The following is a 16,641-nucleotide window of genomic DNA, read 5'->3' as shown; positions in this document are numbered from 1 at the left end:
GATGGCAGCCTAAAGACGCCTCTTCATGGAGAATGAAGTCACATGAATTGCTCAAGTGTGAGTTTTGCACATACTCAACAGTGTAAAAATCTTGATCGTTCTGTGGGTCTCGTCTATCAAATCTGATCTTTATTTTGCATTTTATATTGGATTAAAGTCAGGTGATTGGCTGGCCCATTCTACAGCTTGATTTTCTTTCTCTGTAACCATTTAAGAGTTTAGTTGTGTTTTGGATCATTGTCTTGCTGAAATGTCCTTCCTGGTTTCACTTTCATCATCCTGCTAATGTAGATGTTGGACTGAAGCAGCGAATATTCATTTTACAATGAGGAAGGGTAGAGGTTCAGCCGCTGTCCGGGCTTTCACTGCCTTTCTACACATCGCTTTCATTTTGTGTTCAGTACTTTTTTCCTGCGTCATTTCATTTTATTACTCATAACTTAATTTGTAAACTAATTAATTGTTTTCTTTGCATATATGGATTTCTTTCCCGTTACCTTTAGAAATGTTTTCCGAGAAAATTGGTATATTGTGTGTGTGTGTGTGTATGACTGAATATATATATATATATATATATATATATATATATATATATATATATATATATATATATATATATATATATATATACATTCATTTATTTTCTTGTCGGCTTAGGCCCTTTATTAATCCGGGGTCCCCACAGCGGAATGAACCGCCAACTTATCCAGCAAGTTTTTATGCAGTGGATGCCCTTTCAGCCGCAACCCATCTCTGGGATAGAATATATACAGTATATTGTGTATATATAGCACACTTACACACTAAAGAAAAATGACTTTTTTTCACATTTCTGAGGTTATAATATTGTTCCAACATACATTTAAAATAATTAAGCTCATGGTGGCAATTTTACAGTACTTAAACATTATTTTTCTGATGCAAAATGTGCCCATTTTAAAACCCAATCCAATTCGTCACACCATTTCTGTTAATTTCTTCTGCTCAGCATCACGCTCTAAGTGAAAGTCTAAATACAGCGTATGTCAGATAAATGCCTCACTGCGTTACCACATTTGTAAATGCGTTCCAGAGTGCGGTTCTGGGAAAGGTCCACATCACACTGGTATGCTCGAAATTATCCTGGTAATTGGTGTGTGAAAATGAGAGGGGAGAAAAACGAGTGAGGGCAGGTCACACTCTGATTTCCAGAAATGCTGATTCCAAGCCCAGAGTGAAAACATTGACTTAGCAGTTTTCATAATGTCAGTTTACACACACACACACATGCACGCACACCGCATGGGGCCGAGGTAACAAATTTTAAGTGCATCAACTCAATTGTAAATCACGTAAAACACAATGGCAGAGCGCTGGCATTCACCATCATTTCAGAAAGCTGCTTTGTGGCTTTTTTGGATAACTAACAACTAAGTGTTCAGTAAAAAAAATTACTGCCCTGGTATTCAGACCCAAACAATTAGTGTTGAACTGGGGCATCTGTAGTGGTCTGGATAAATCCCAAGCAAGACGGCAGGAGAAATATTTGCTCCTCCTGGAAAAGTTAAGGAGTGTGTAAACATGTTTACGTGTGACACCTGTAAACAAATGATGCATATTTTAGTTTTTAATATTATAAATACTACACTGTAAAACCCAAAAAGTTAGGGTAACTCAAACCATTAAAGAAAAACTGTTGCTATAAACCATTTATGTTAATAAAACTAATCTATATGAGTACTGTGAACTTCACAGATTTTCGCAGATTTTAGCCCATCATTGAGTCTATGTATTAAATTGTGTAAATTTGTGTACATTTAAATTTATTTAGTTTTTAAATTCATTTCATAAATATTATTGTCATATAATAATAGTAATAGTAAAAATGTTCATATGATTAATTTACAATACAGTTTGCAATGTAATATTTTCGGTCTTTCAGAAGATATATTATTAGATGAGACACTTGCTTTGTTTGGCAAATAAGTGGATCTAATTGGATTTGCATTGTAAAGGTTGAAAATATAAAGAATGTATATATAGCATGCATTTAGAAAATAGAGACTGACTTCATGGAATAAAAAAAAAATACAACTAATGTTAAATTGATGTTTTTTCACCCAGCATTGGGCTTTAGTTTATTATTATTATTTTTGTTTTTATTATTTATTATTTTTTTTTGAAGTGGTTAAAATAAAGTGGTTAACCCATGCATCTTACAATTAATATAGCTGGGGAAAAACATATTGTATGAATGAATAAATAAATAAATAAATAAATATATATTAGGGGTGTAACGGTTCACAAAAATCACGGTTCAGTTCGATGCAATACAGTGGTGTCACGGTTCGGTACTTTTTCGATACAGCAAAAAAAGAAAAAAGCCAGAGGATTTTTCTGATTTAAATTTTAATATATTAAAACAAGCATCATAAAAGTATGATCCTTTTTTTTATTTATTTTTTTTTACTTCAAACAGTGATGGAGCTATACTTCCGTGGTTTCTGCTTAGCAGCAAATAAAACAAATCCTTCTTTATACTCAAAACCAAAAAGCTGCTTATATAAAAAAATGTAATATTGCAGCAATTAAATAAATAAAAACAAAAGAACAATTTAGTTTTTATATGGAACTCAGTTTCAATCAATTAGGTATTTGTTAATTTTTAGAAAGATGAGTGTCCACCTTTTCCTCAGACAGCACAGATCTGCTTGATTTGATCACCTGCATTTTAGTGGATCTGAAAGCAGGAATTATCTGACTGAAATGGGCTTATGCAGGAATAATGTAACAGGGCTCTATTACATTTAACATTTTCTTAAAACCCTATTAAAAATCCCACTATAATAATAAAAAAATTGTAAAATGTAAATAATAATACAAAAGAAAATCACTAATAAAAGTTCTCAAATAAAATCTGCTCGTAGAAAATATAGACTTACAACATTATCAATATGGCTACAATATGCTTTGTTTACCAAAATAGTGAATCTAATTGGATTTGCATTGTAAACATTAAAAAAAAAGTTCAAAATGTATTATTATTTAATATTATTATTTTTAGTTATGATAATCCTAAAATCATTCCACATAAATCTGCAAATTTTTTTCAAAATTCTCTGCAGAAATAGCAAAAAATGTCCACAGATTCTGTCTGGCTCTAGTAATGAGGTATTTAATTAACTCATTACCTTCAACACTGAGTTTAAAACTCTTTTCAATTGAGTAGAAGGAACTTTCAGTAAATTTGAGTTAACCACACTCATTTCCTTTGATAAAGTTGACTGTTGGGTTTTACAGTGTATGAATAACTCTATCAATAATTTGCATGCTCAATATTGTGCAGTGGCTCTCTAAATAGGCAGTACCAGCTGTTTAATGTGAAAAGTTGTCCTCAGATCGTCTACAATCTCAATAGAGCAGCATTATTATTCATAACCCCCCTTTAAAAAAAGAGCTATACGGTTCTCATATATATGGTTTCCATTAAAATATCCAAGATGCTTGTGGTGCGCGAGCAAGAAGCTGAAAAACACTTAGCAGAGCAAAACAAATCCAGCATTTCTACCCAGACAGTTACTGGCAGCTGAGGGACCATCAGTGGCATATTAGTAATTACTCTCTGAAAGAATGGAGGACGTCGGGTGACCACACATCACAATTCTGTTCGCTCAGCTGCTGGACGATTACAGGAGCAAACCAACACTTTCACACCTCTCAACTGATTATTCTGTGCATTTCAGGGTGTATGAATAAACTTTATGATGATAGCCCCCAAAATTGCTTAAACCGCTCTTTGATTTATAGCAGAGCCTATATTACATTTAAATATTTGGGGTCAGTAAGATTTTAGTTGTTGAGAGAAATCCACAGGTATTCTGCAAGGCTGCATTGTCATGAGTGTTATAAACGTTTTCTATTCTAAATAAATGCTGATCTTTTGAAATTTCTGTTTATTCCAAAAAACATATTAAAGGAGACCTGTTATGCCCCTGTTTACAAGATAAGAGAAGTTTCAGCTCAAAATACCTCACAAATACAGTGCATCCGCAAAGTGTCCATAGCGCTTCACTTTTTCCACATTTTTTATGTCACAGCCTTATTCCAAAATGCATTAAATTTATTTATTGCCTTAAAATTATACACACAATACGACATAATAACAATGTAAAAAAAAAAAATATATATATATATATATATATATATATAGATAGATAGATAGATAGATAGATAGATAAATAGATAGATATATATATAGATAGATAGATAGATAGATAGATAGATAGATAGATAGATAGATAGATATAATTGTTGCAAATTTATAAAAAAAAAAAAAAACTGAAAAATCACATGTACATGTATTCACAGTCTTTGCTCAATTACCTTTGGCAGCAATGGGCTATATGCACGCATTACTTCCGCGTTTTGTCTAAGGCCGCGGTCCAGCTTCCGGTCTGGGTGATTTTAAGCGGAGGTAAGCAGTATTATGGCAGAGTCGTCAATATTTACTCGCTGTTTGCGAGTAAATTATGGTCAACGATGTGCAAATGATTGTCCGGATGTGCTCTACAACACCGCAGAGCAAAGCTTGAGAAAGGTTTCAAGTTTTATGCATCTTCCTACCTGTGCAATTATGAAGGTAAGTTCAGCTAGCCTGAAGGCTAACTTTAGCGTTAATACTCTTACGATCCGTCCATCGGCAGCTTTATCACGTAAGTAAAAATAATCATATGTGTACGTAATTCTGTCTCATAGTGTCAGGTAAAAACAGGGCAGGAATAAGATCTCAGTGAGAGCTCATTACTACCGATAGATCTATGAAGAAATCGGAGTCTCCTCACCAGCTGAGAGTAGGACAGCATACATGTGAAGTTCTGTCCCATTCATACTTTTACTGTTCTAAAGTGACCACCACTGTTCAGTTCGGATAATTACAGAAACACAGATGCTGTCTTAGCTTGTAAGCATGATTACTGAGGAAGATATATTAGGAATAAAATAATACAATGCCGTTCCATCCACAACAGACAAATAGCACTATGTCATTGCTGATATTTATTGCTGAAACAGTGGAGATAGCATGCTTTCTATTTAGTCTATAACATTGTAATTAAATTGGAGGTTGACCCAAAACAATAAGGTGTCATTAGTTAATTTCACATCAACAATTTGTCTATTGCAATATTTATTAGTTTTTTACATTAATGAACAAATGCTTATTCATTGTGCTTGTTAACTCACAATGTAATAGCTAATGTTAACAAGCATGACTTTGGATTTTTATTCATTAGTAAATTAGTTTAACAATGCTAACTATTAAATATTAAATAGTTATTTTAATAGTGAGCAAATACATTAACTAATGAAACCTTATTTTAAAGTGTGACTAAAGGGAGCTACTTTTAAATAATTTAAATTAATGATTTACTGTGTAGTTTAATCTGATGATATTGCTGCAGATGCCTTTCAAAAGAAGATATTTTGAAGAAAGCTGAAAACCTGTAACCATTGACTTCCATAGTAGGAAAAAGAACTACTATGAATATCAGTGGTTGCAAGTTTCCAGCTTTCTTCAAAGTATTTTTTTTTTGTGTTAAACATCAGAAACAAACTCAAACAGGTTTGGAACAAGTGAAGGATGAGGAAATAGAATTTTCAGTTTTGAGTGAACTGCCTTTAATGACTCTCTTTAAAAACCTATTAATATTCTTGTTTCTGTTTTCTAGGTAACATTATGAGATTCAGAGCTAGAAAATTTTATGTGTTACTTCATCCTGGAGCGGACATCCGTCAGAAGATCCATGCCATCGCCTGCTAGTTTATAGCTCCTGCTCTTGTGTGGCTGAGAGTGGGATATGCAAACATTTGGTTGCTTTGCTTTTCCAGACAGCCCATTACTCTGAAATGTGTAATGTGTGTTGTCACATGAACAATTGTTTGGAATGGATCAATTATGTGTTAAGTTCCATGAAACAGAGGGGTGATTTTATTTATTTATTTAATACGTATAAGCCCAAATACCTCTCTATGCACAAGTTACAGAAGAAGCACCTAATTCAAGAAAACAACTGATTCAATGTCATTGTTTCTGTTCATCTGAATAAAATATTTTTTTCAAAATGTTACATTTTTTTGACAATTTTTATTTCAAATTCTATGCAGTGAATTATATTTTATATGTACAGTGAATAAAATAAAGGTCTTTATTCTGAATTAAAAATTGCACTTAGAAAGTAGCTTAAGAAATGTTTATGTATATTAATGTTCAGTTTTTTTTTACTTCAAAGACAATGAAAACAAACTATTATTTGCCAAAAAAGCTCCTTTCTTTAAATGTCTGCATCCGGTTGGCACTCGAGCCTTGATCAGTTTGCTAGACTGAAAATGTCAGCTACACTCTTGTTTTTTTCTGTTTCTGTAAAATTCTCACGTTTAATATCAACAACCCACCTCTTCTGCACGACTTTGTCTTTTGGAAACGTGTGGAAACTAAGGTAAGAGTTCAATTTTTGACGCTGTGCATTGCTGAACACAGCTGTGGTATCTACAAGTACTGTTCTCACGTCTTTGAAATGACACTTTTAAACGTTTAAATGTCATATTTATGTAGCTGACATAAACATATATAAGTGGGCTATAATGGCATAAAACATTAAGACAACTGTCCAAAACATTACTCGTTTTTATCAGCAGCGCTCCTGTTGTAGCACTGTACTGTACGATCGGCGGAAGTAGGCTTGGGGTCTTAAATTTTACCGGAAATGCGTCACGCGCCGACGTGCATAGAGCCCATTACAGTCTCAAGTCTTTTTAAATATGATGCCACAAGCTTGGCACACCTGTCTTTGGGGACTTTTTGCCCATTCCTCTTTGCAGTACCTCTCAAGCTCTATCAGGTTGGATGGGAAGCAACAATGTTATAGCCATTTTCAGACCTCCCCAGAGATGCTTAATAGGATATAGATCTGGGCTCTGGCTGGGCCATTCAAGGACATTCACCAAGTTGTTGTGAAGCCACTCAATGAATATATCAGCAGTGTGCTTTGGGTCATTGTCCTGCTGGAAGATGAACCGTCGCCCCAGTCTGAGGTCAAGAGCTCTCTGAAGCAGGTTTTCATTCAGGATGTCTCTGTACATTGCTGCACACATCTTTCCCTCCATCCTAACTAGTCTTCCAGTTCCTGCTGGTGAAAAACTAGTACTGGTATTAGCCTGGTGATGAGGGCTGCCTGGTTTTCTCCAAACGTAATGCCTGGCATTCACTCCAAAAAGTACAATTTTACTCTCATCAGACCTGATAGTTTTGTTTCTTATGGTCTGAGGGTGCTTCAGATGTCTTTTAGCAAATTCCAGGCAGGGAGTGACTTCCATCTGACCACTCTACCATACAGGCCTGATTGGTGGATTGCTGCACAGATGGTTGTCCCTCTGTAAGATTCGCCTCTCTCCACAGAAGAATGCTGGAGTTCAGACCGAGTGACCATCGAGTTATTGATCCCCTTCCTGACTAAGGCCCTTCTCCCTCGATTTCTCAGCTTAGATGGCCGGCCAGCTCCAGGATGAATACTGGTGGTTCCAAACATCTTCCACTTACTGATGATGTACGTTATGTTATAATATTTTAGGACAGGAAGGTCTGACTTTGCTTAGACAAAAGTCTTGTCACTTAACAGAAATAATGTTCAGTATAGAATATAAAGTCATGGTGCAGTGGAAACAGAATTAATATTGTGTATGACTCCCATGAGATTGGAGGACTGCATCCATACATCTCTGCAATGGCTCACATACCTTATTAACAAAGTCATCTGGAATGGCAAAGAAAGCGTTCTTGCAGGACTCCCAGAGTTCATCAAGATTCTTTGAATTTATCTTTATTCCTCCTTCTTCATCTTACACTAGACATGTTCAATAATGTTCATGTCCGGTAACCCAATAATGGAGCACCTTGACCTTTGCTTTCATGAGCTATGATGTAGGTGCTAAAGCATGAGGAGCACTATCCTACTGAAGAATTTGCCCTCTCCTGTAGTTTTTAATAGCCCCTTTCACAAAGTGATACCGGTAAATATCTGGAAAATTTCCGGAACGGCTTTACCGGTATATTCAAAAAAGCGCTGTTCACACATGCGAGGACGTTACGGAAATTTTCCGGAAAAGAGCATTCACACATCCATTCCAAAATACCGGTAAATTCTGACATCATTCACCACAAATGAGCTTTAAACGGCTGCGCTAGTGCGCTTGTATTTGTAAACATTTGCCTAAATTGCAAACTCTGTGGATGATCAATATTGTGAACAACTTTCGCAGGATCACTTTCGCATGTCGAGAAGTTCATAATATGTGCGTGCGCTGGCGCTCACAGGCACACGCAAAGCTTGAAGGTAAACAAACAACGGCTTATCATAAGCATCTCATCGATGATTATTTACACAGTTGGCATAAAGAAGAACATATAAACGTGATCTGACTAACTTCTAGCAGCTAAATGTGTCTGGAAAAATATTCAAAGGTTTTTATTCTCACAAACCGCGCGGACGTAAATGCGTCTGACTGTTGTAATTGGCTAAAGCAGACGTCTCACGTCAGCACGTTCTAGACGTGCACGCGCTTATTACGGTAATCTTCCTTTTGCGTTCACACAGCGCAGCATTCCGGCAAATTGCCGGTAATGTTACAACTTCTCTTGCCGGCAATTTTCCGGAAAGGTCTGTATGTGTGAAAGGGGCTAATGTAGTGGGCAGCACAAATATCTTGATACCTCAGGCTGTTGACGTTGTCATCCACTCTGCAGATGTCTTGCACGTAGTGAATGTAACCCTAAACTATGATTTTTCCTGAACTGATTTTTGTGAGAATCATGGGGTCATGGGGGTTCCAATAAGTCTTCTGCAGTATTTGTAATGATTTGGATGCAGTTCAACAGATGATTCATATAGGAAAAATCTACCTTCTGCCACTTTTCCAAATGATCAACTAGAAAGAAAGTTAGTATTTGTTGCTCTTACAACTGGGATCAACAACAATACTTTTGTCAGGTAGTGTACAGCACAATCAGTCATGTCTGATGTTACAACGAAGAGCAAAAATCACAACCAGTCTGTCTGGCAACTGTTTCTACTTGTTTTGATGATATTTAATATACTTTATAGGATACGGGAATCTGTTAAGTCAAATATTGAGAATGAGATTACTCATGAATTTAATATTTCAACCTCTGCTTAGGACTGTTGGAAAAACATTTGAAATAAAGCTAATAATGTTGTAAAAAAAATTCTGTTTCTTGCACAGACTAATCATTTAGCTTCATAAGACTTCAATGTATCATCAAGGCCCATTGGCACTCGTTGAAACTAGTAATGTCTGTATACGTTTTTAGACTCAAAAAACAATCGCTGTTGAGCTGGATCTCATGTATCAGTGAACAATCAAAAATCTTCATGTTCTACTAAAACAAAACCGTGAATTGGATCTTAGAGTTTTTGAAGTATGCCTCTAAGATGTTTCTCCAAAAGACCTTATTTTGAGCCTTTTAGCCGTATTTAACTCAGTGATTTTTCTCTAAAGCATCTCCTCCACGCTTATCACATTCTTCCCCTTAACGTTGCTCTATTCTGGACATGTACAGCGCGATCAGTCGTGTCTGATGCTCCAGGGAAGAGCACAAAAAACACAACCAAATCTGTCTGGCAAGTGTTTCCATATGGACACTGAGAGGGGCGCATTCCTGTGGAAATGAAGGCAGTTCCTTTCATCACAAAGACATGATCGATTCATGATAAGGATGCCAGGAGCACTACAAAGTGAGGGAAGAGAGAAAGAGAGAGAGATAAAGAAACAGAGGAAGGGAGGGATGAGGAAAGATTAAAAAAAGCGGGCTTGAAGTATGTAGACAGAGGGACAGTGAGAGGGAATAAGTGGAGGACTGAGGAGACACTTGAGGGAAGGATGCAGAGAGCGAGAGAACAGGAAGAGAGAAATTGGCAGCGTAAAAGAGAGGGCACACAGATGTGAATTAAAACATTATGCAGCAAGTTTCCCTCTAATCAGGAGATGCCATCAAGCCCTGAGGTCACTTCCTTTGAGGCCAGCTCTCTCTGTCCAGTGATCATCACTTTATCGGGCAGGAATGCAAATTGCAGTACAGATCTACAATGGCACTGCTGTGGTATGGTAATCACGGACAGCAGCGTGTCATGTGCGTTCCTCGCCATCAAGAGCGCTTTTGACCTCGACTACAAACACCACAGCCTCGCAGATGGAAACGGGTCCAGTCACGGCTGAATAAACTTTCACTGGAAGGCTTGGTTTTTGTTCCAAGAAAATAAACAAATTCTACTTTTAAAATTTGTATTTTATGCTGGAACAAAATGTAAATGGACAGTTAAAGTCAGAAATATTAGCCCCCCTAAATTATTAGCCCCCCTGTTTATTTTTTCCCCAATTTCTGTTTAACGGAGAGAAGATTTTTTTTTAACGCATTTCTAAACATAATAATGACAGTAAATAATATTTGACTAGATATTTTTTAAGACACATCTATACAGCTTAAAGTGACTTTTAAAGCCTTAACTAGGTTAACTAGGCAGGAGAGGGTAATTAGGCAAGTTATTGTATAATAATGGTTTTTAGACTATTGAAGATATATAGCTTAAAGGGGCTTATAGTTTTAACCTTAAAATTATTTTTTAAAAATTAAAAACTGCTTTTATTCTAGCTAAAATAAAACATAAGGCTTTCTCCAAAGACAAATATTATCAGACTTACTGTGAAAATTTCCTTATTAAATAAAAATATATATATTAAATTAAAGCTAATAATTCTGACTTCAATGTGTTTTTGGTCAATCAATCAGTTTTTGCTCATCATTAGACTTGTTGCATATTTTTGTTTAATTTTCTGCTGTAGTAAATAAAGAACAGCATTTTATTAGAGTGATGGCAGTGTTTTTCAGTAGTGTTCAAAGGTTTGGACATTTTTTTTTTTTTTTGAGTTTTTTAAAGAAACGTATATTTTTATTCAGTGATGCACTGATCACTTATGGCAATAATAATGTTACAAAGATTTCAATTTCAAACAAATGCATTTTGGAACATAATTGCACATAATATTTGTTTATTTTTTTAATTCAGCAATACACCGATACAAAATACTCAGGTAGGCTGTGGTGTTGACATGATGCTCAATTTGTACTAATGGACCCAATGTGTGCCAAGAAAAAATCCCCCACACCATTACACCACCAGTCTGAACCGTTGATATAAGGCAGCATGGATCCATGCTTTCATGTTGTTGATGCCAAATTCTAACCCAACCATCTGAATGTTACAGCTGAAATCGAGACTTTTCAGACCAAGCAATGTTTTTCCAATCTTCTATTGTCCAATTTCCTATTGCCTCAGTTTCCTGTTCTTAGCTGACGGGAGTGGCAAGCGGTGTGGTCTTCTGCTGCTGTAGCCCATCTGCCTCAATGTTTGATGTGTTGTGCGTCCAGAGATGCTCTTCTGCAGACTGCGGTTGTAGCAAGTTGATATTTGATTAACTGTTGCCTTTCTATTAGCTCAAAGCCTGGCCATTCTCCTCTGAAATCTGGCATCAACAAGGCATTTGCACCCACAGAATTGCAGCTCACTGGATATTTTCTATCTTTCTGACCATTCCCTGTAAACTCTAGAGATAGTTGTGCGTGAAAATCCCCGTAGATCAGCTTTTTCTGAAATGGTCAGACCAGCATGTCTGGCACCAACAACCATGCCACGTTCAAACAGCAGCAGATTGTATTGACCATGTTTGCATGCCTAAATGCAATGAGTTGCTGCCATGTGATTAGCTGGTTAGAAATTTGTTTACGAGCAGTTGCACAGGTGTTCCTAATAAAGTGGCCGGTGAGTGTATATTATCAATACACTGATCAAATAAAAATCAAGGATGTATTTTGATTTGAAATAATTACTGTTACTTAGAACTTTATTATTTATCCAGACATCCTGAATATAATCCATTTGGAAAATAAAATGTTAATGGAATATCATTACTGTGAAATATAATCACCTTTTGTCTTCAATAGTTTCATAATTTTAGATGGTGTGAAAAGTTACCACCACATAAAAAGTCCAGGTAATCATGTTATGCCATACAAACTGCACATGATAGTTTTCCGTTTTAAAATACTGTCTAAATAAATTAAGATGATATTACAAGAGACTGCAACATAAAACAGCTTGAAATTTTGTGCTTATAATTATGCAAAGTTAAATGAATATCACCTTCATTTAAAAGTGCCGCAGGGATTTTATGTAAACATTAAACATTCATTTGACTTGATATCTTCATGCAGGTCTTGTTCCTGACTAAATTGCAGTCAGAAGGTACATGTCATGTTTTAATTTTCTTTTTTATTAAACATGATGAGCTATCAGTATGCTAATGTGCATAGTCAGGAAACTTCCTTGAATATTTCATGATCATATTCTCTGTCAAGTCTCAGTTTAACTCTTCTCTTAACACTTTTTATATTGCACTCATTGAAATACTTATCAGGATAACCCTGGAGTGTTACTGGGGGTTATTGGAAGACTTTTAAACTTTGAATAAATAATAATAAAAACATTGCAATCCATGTCAAATAAGTTACCATATATTTTGCTTCACGCAATAAAAAGTATAAAATAAAGTTTTTATTATTATTTTACATCATACATTATAATGATTAATCATTCATTACCAAAATAAGTACGGCAAAATTTACTAACCAGTTATTTAAGAAAAATGTGTGGTTTTAAAGATTAGAATATGCATCTTATATTAGAAAGTATATTGTTAATAAACTATTCAAATGGACTTTTAAATATCTTTATTTTTTCATGCATGGTAGTAATAGTTACTGCTAAATGCTTTACTAACAAAAATTCTATCTAAAATCCCCTACATTTCACAATTAAAGTCTCAGTTATAGAAAAAGCAAATGAATAATCATGATTCAAATGTCAAGATAGAAAACTAGAGTTGTGTCAAATGAAATACATATTTTCTCCTTAATGTACAGTTTAAACATGGCTGAATAACAGGAGAGTCAAAATGCAACATAATATTTGATAATATCAATATAATATTTTAACAATTTCATAAAACATGTCCATTTTATTAAGCAATTCATAACACTGTATTTATAAACTGCTTGCTAATGTCTGAGTTAATGCTTAACAAATGATGAACTAACTATTTATTGTGCAGTAATTCTAAAGTGTTCATGTTATTACAGTGCATCCGGAAAGAATTCAAAGTGCTTCAATTTTTCCAATTTTTTTTTTTTTGTACACCCTTATTTCAAAATAGATTAAATTCATGTATTTCTTCAAAATTCTACACACAATACCCCATAATAACAATGTGAACAAAGATTTTTTGAAATTCTTGCAAATTTCATTTAAAAAAACCCTTTAAAAAAATCACATGTGCATAAGTATTCACACCCTTTGCTCAATACTTTGTTGATGCACCTTTGGCAGCAATTACAGCCTCAAGTCTTTTTAAATATGATGCCACAAGCTTGGCACACCTGTCTTTGGGAATTTTTGCCCATTTCTCTTTTTTGCAGTATATCTCAAATTTTATCAGGTTGGATAGGAAGTGACGGTGTACAGCCATTTTCAGATATCTCCAGAGATGTTCAATAAAATTTAGGTCTGGGCTCTGGCTGGGCCATTTAAAGACATTCACCAAGTTGTTGTGAAGCCACTGCCATGATATTTTGTGCTTTGGGTCATTGTCGATGTGGTCATTGTCATATTCTGCATTCATCTTTCCCTCTATCCTGACTAGCCTTCTGCTGAAAAACATCCCCTCAGCATGATGATGCCACCACCATGCTTCACTGTAGGGATGGTATTAGCCTGGTGATGAGCGGTGCTTGGTTTTCTCCAAACGTAATGCCTGGCATTCACTCCAAAGAGTTCAATTTTAGTCTCGTCAGACCAGATAGTTTTGTTTCTTATGGTCTGAGAGTTCTTCAGATGCCTTTTGGCAAATTCCAGGCAGGGAGTGGCTTCCATCTGACCACTCTACCATACAGGCCTGATTGGTGGATTGCTGCAGAGATGGTTTTCCTTCTGTAAGGTTCTACTCTCTCCACAGAAGAACGCTAGAGCTCAGACCGAGTGACCATCAGCTTATTGATCACCTCCCTGACTAAGGCCCTTCTCCCCCGATCACTCAGCTTAGATGGCCGGCCAGCTCCAGGAAGATTTCTGGTGGTTTCAAATATCTTCCACTTACAGATGATGGAGGCCACTGTGCTCATCGGAATTTTCAGAGTAGCAGAAATTTTTCTGTAACCTTCCCCAGCCTTGTGCTTCAAGACAATCCTGTCTCAGAGGTCAATAGACAATTCCTTTGTCTTCATGCTTGTTTTGTGCTTTGACATGCTCTGTCAACCCTGGGACCTTATATAGACAGACGTATACCTTTTCAAATCATGTCCAATCAACTAAATTTACCACAGCTCAACCCCAATTAAGCTGCTGGAACCTCTCAAGAATGATCAGTGGAAACAGAATGTACCTGTGCTTAATTTAGAGCTTCACGGCAAAGGCTGAGAATACTTATGTTCTTTTTTTCACATTGTCATTATGGGGTATTGTGTGTAGAATTTTGAGGAAAATTTTATCCATTTTGGACTAAGGCAGTAACATAAAATATGTGGAAAAAGTGAAGCGCTATGAATACTTTTAGGATGCACTGTAACTTCTGGCTTATTGTCTCATGATATTAACAGTTATTTAATAGTTATAAAGTGTGATTTTATTCTACATTCTTATTCCTATCCAGCCGTCACCTTACCAACTATTAATAAGCAGCTAAGTTGTAGTTTGTTAAGCTAATAATTTTTGTTAATCGTTTGTTATTTGCATGAATTGTGACTTCTATACAGAGATTTCAATATAGACACACAAATTGTAATAAAATATAATATATAATCTATTTATTAATTATAATGGTAACACTTTACAATAATAGTACATGAATAATGATGTATTAATATGTAAACTAAACATTACTTTATTATGAATTAATGATGAGTTAAGGTATGCACTAATCATGAATTAACTTTAACTACAACATGAGTCACATGATTTCATGTGTGAATAATGGCTACCTTAATTACTTGTTAGTTCATGATTGTTTGTTAATTAATGTATTAATTACCACATTAGTTTATGCTTAATTTAACCATAATGAACTCATGATATGTTAATGTATAATTACGTTGTGACTTTACTTGGAGAGGCACATCATCATTAACCCATTCTTAACTACTTATGAACTCCTTATGCACGTCCAACTAGTGAGTTTACACTGAATAACAATAGAAGAGTTTTCTGTCAACATCAACATGAAGAGGAGTTCATAAGTAGTTAAGGATGAGTTAATAGTCATGTGCCCCTCCAAGTAAAGTCATGACATAACTATACATTAACAGCTCATGAGTTCATGTTGGTTACATTTAGCCTAAACTTAAATGTTAATGAATACATTAATTAACAACATGTACTAACAAGTAATTAAGGTAGTCGTTATTTACACATGAACTCATGTGACTCATGTTGTACTTAAAGATAATTCATGATTAGTGCATCATAACTCATCATTAATTCATAATAAAGTAATGTTTAGTTTACATATTAATACATCATTATTCATGTACTGTTATTGTAAAGTGTTACCATTATAATATATAATAAATATAATCATTTCAAACCAAACAATATGAAAATAGTTCAGTGTTAATAAGCGACTTATAATACTTATTTATAAACTGCTCACTATTGTCTGTTAATGTTAATGCTTAAGAAATGATAAGCCAACCATTTGGTGTGAAGCTATTAAAAATTGTTACCATGTTTATCTAGCGTTAAACAAAACAAAAAAAAAAAAAAAACTTTTGTGCGATGGAAGTTCTGTGGATGTTTAAGTTTCTATATAGAAACATAAATTGCAATAAAGGCCCCTTATTTATCTAAATGAGTGAGATTTAGTCGATATGACATTATGAAGGGAAAAAGATGATGGATTTGGAATCAATACCACGGCTAAATTGGGTCCAAACGGCTGTAGTCTGCTCTGATTTGTGTGTTTGTCGTTCTGTAAATGTATGGGCCACACTTAACGTGTCATGAGAGATATACAATTCAGCCACCCAGGATGACAGAACACACACAGGCAACAAAACCTCAACACGGAGGGACACACACAGACCTCCGCCTCAACCCCGCAGAGCATTAGACATTTACCCATAACATCAACTCATACTGTAAGATGCAGCCAGACACCAGCTGCTGCTCCTGGATCTCTGAGAAATTTCTCAAAGGATGTTCAGCCACATTTCTGCATTATTTACTGGGACTCATCTTGAGGCCAGTTCTGGGAATAAACATCCAACTGTACTTTCTGGGAAATCATATTTCTGCGTCTTCTCACACAGATTCCTCAGCGTTTGCCTTCAGGACATGCACATCTTTTCCATGGGCATTTATGACCATCTGATCCATATTTATCAAATATGACTGAAGTAAAATGCATCAGGCTCAGATTATGCCAGATGTTAAGGTGTGCTTTTGGCAATCTGATTACAAGTGGTTGACTCTAAATACAGGTGCAAAC

General features: G+C 35.3%; 2 long non-coding RNA genes across 2 annotated transcripts in view; both read left to right on the top strand.

The window, feature by feature from the left end:
• Positions 1 to 16,641, top strand: part of LOC141377057 (uncharacterized) — a 101,686-nt gene that overhangs the window by 50,615 nt on the left and 34,430 nt on the right. The gene's annotated exons all lie outside the window — the stretch shown is intronic.
• On the top strand, positions 4,407 to 6,104 carry LOC147841171 (uncharacterized). The gene is made up of 2 exons (XR_015505529.1): positions 4,407 to 4,618; positions 5,706 to 6,104. It is a non-coding gene; the product is annotated as an uncharacterized LOC147841171 (long non-coding RNA).

This window comes from Danio rerio, chromosome 13, assembly GCF_052040795.2.
Source record: "Danio rerio strain M-AB ecotype USA chromosome 13, GRCz13ab, whole genome shotgun sequence".
In the NCBI taxonomy this organism is placed as follows: Eukaryota; Metazoa; Chordata; class Actinopteri; order Cypriniformes; family Danionidae; genus Danio; species Danio rerio.
Note: the sequence above shows the minus strand (reverse complement) of the source record. Positions and strands in the feature narration are given on the sequence as shown.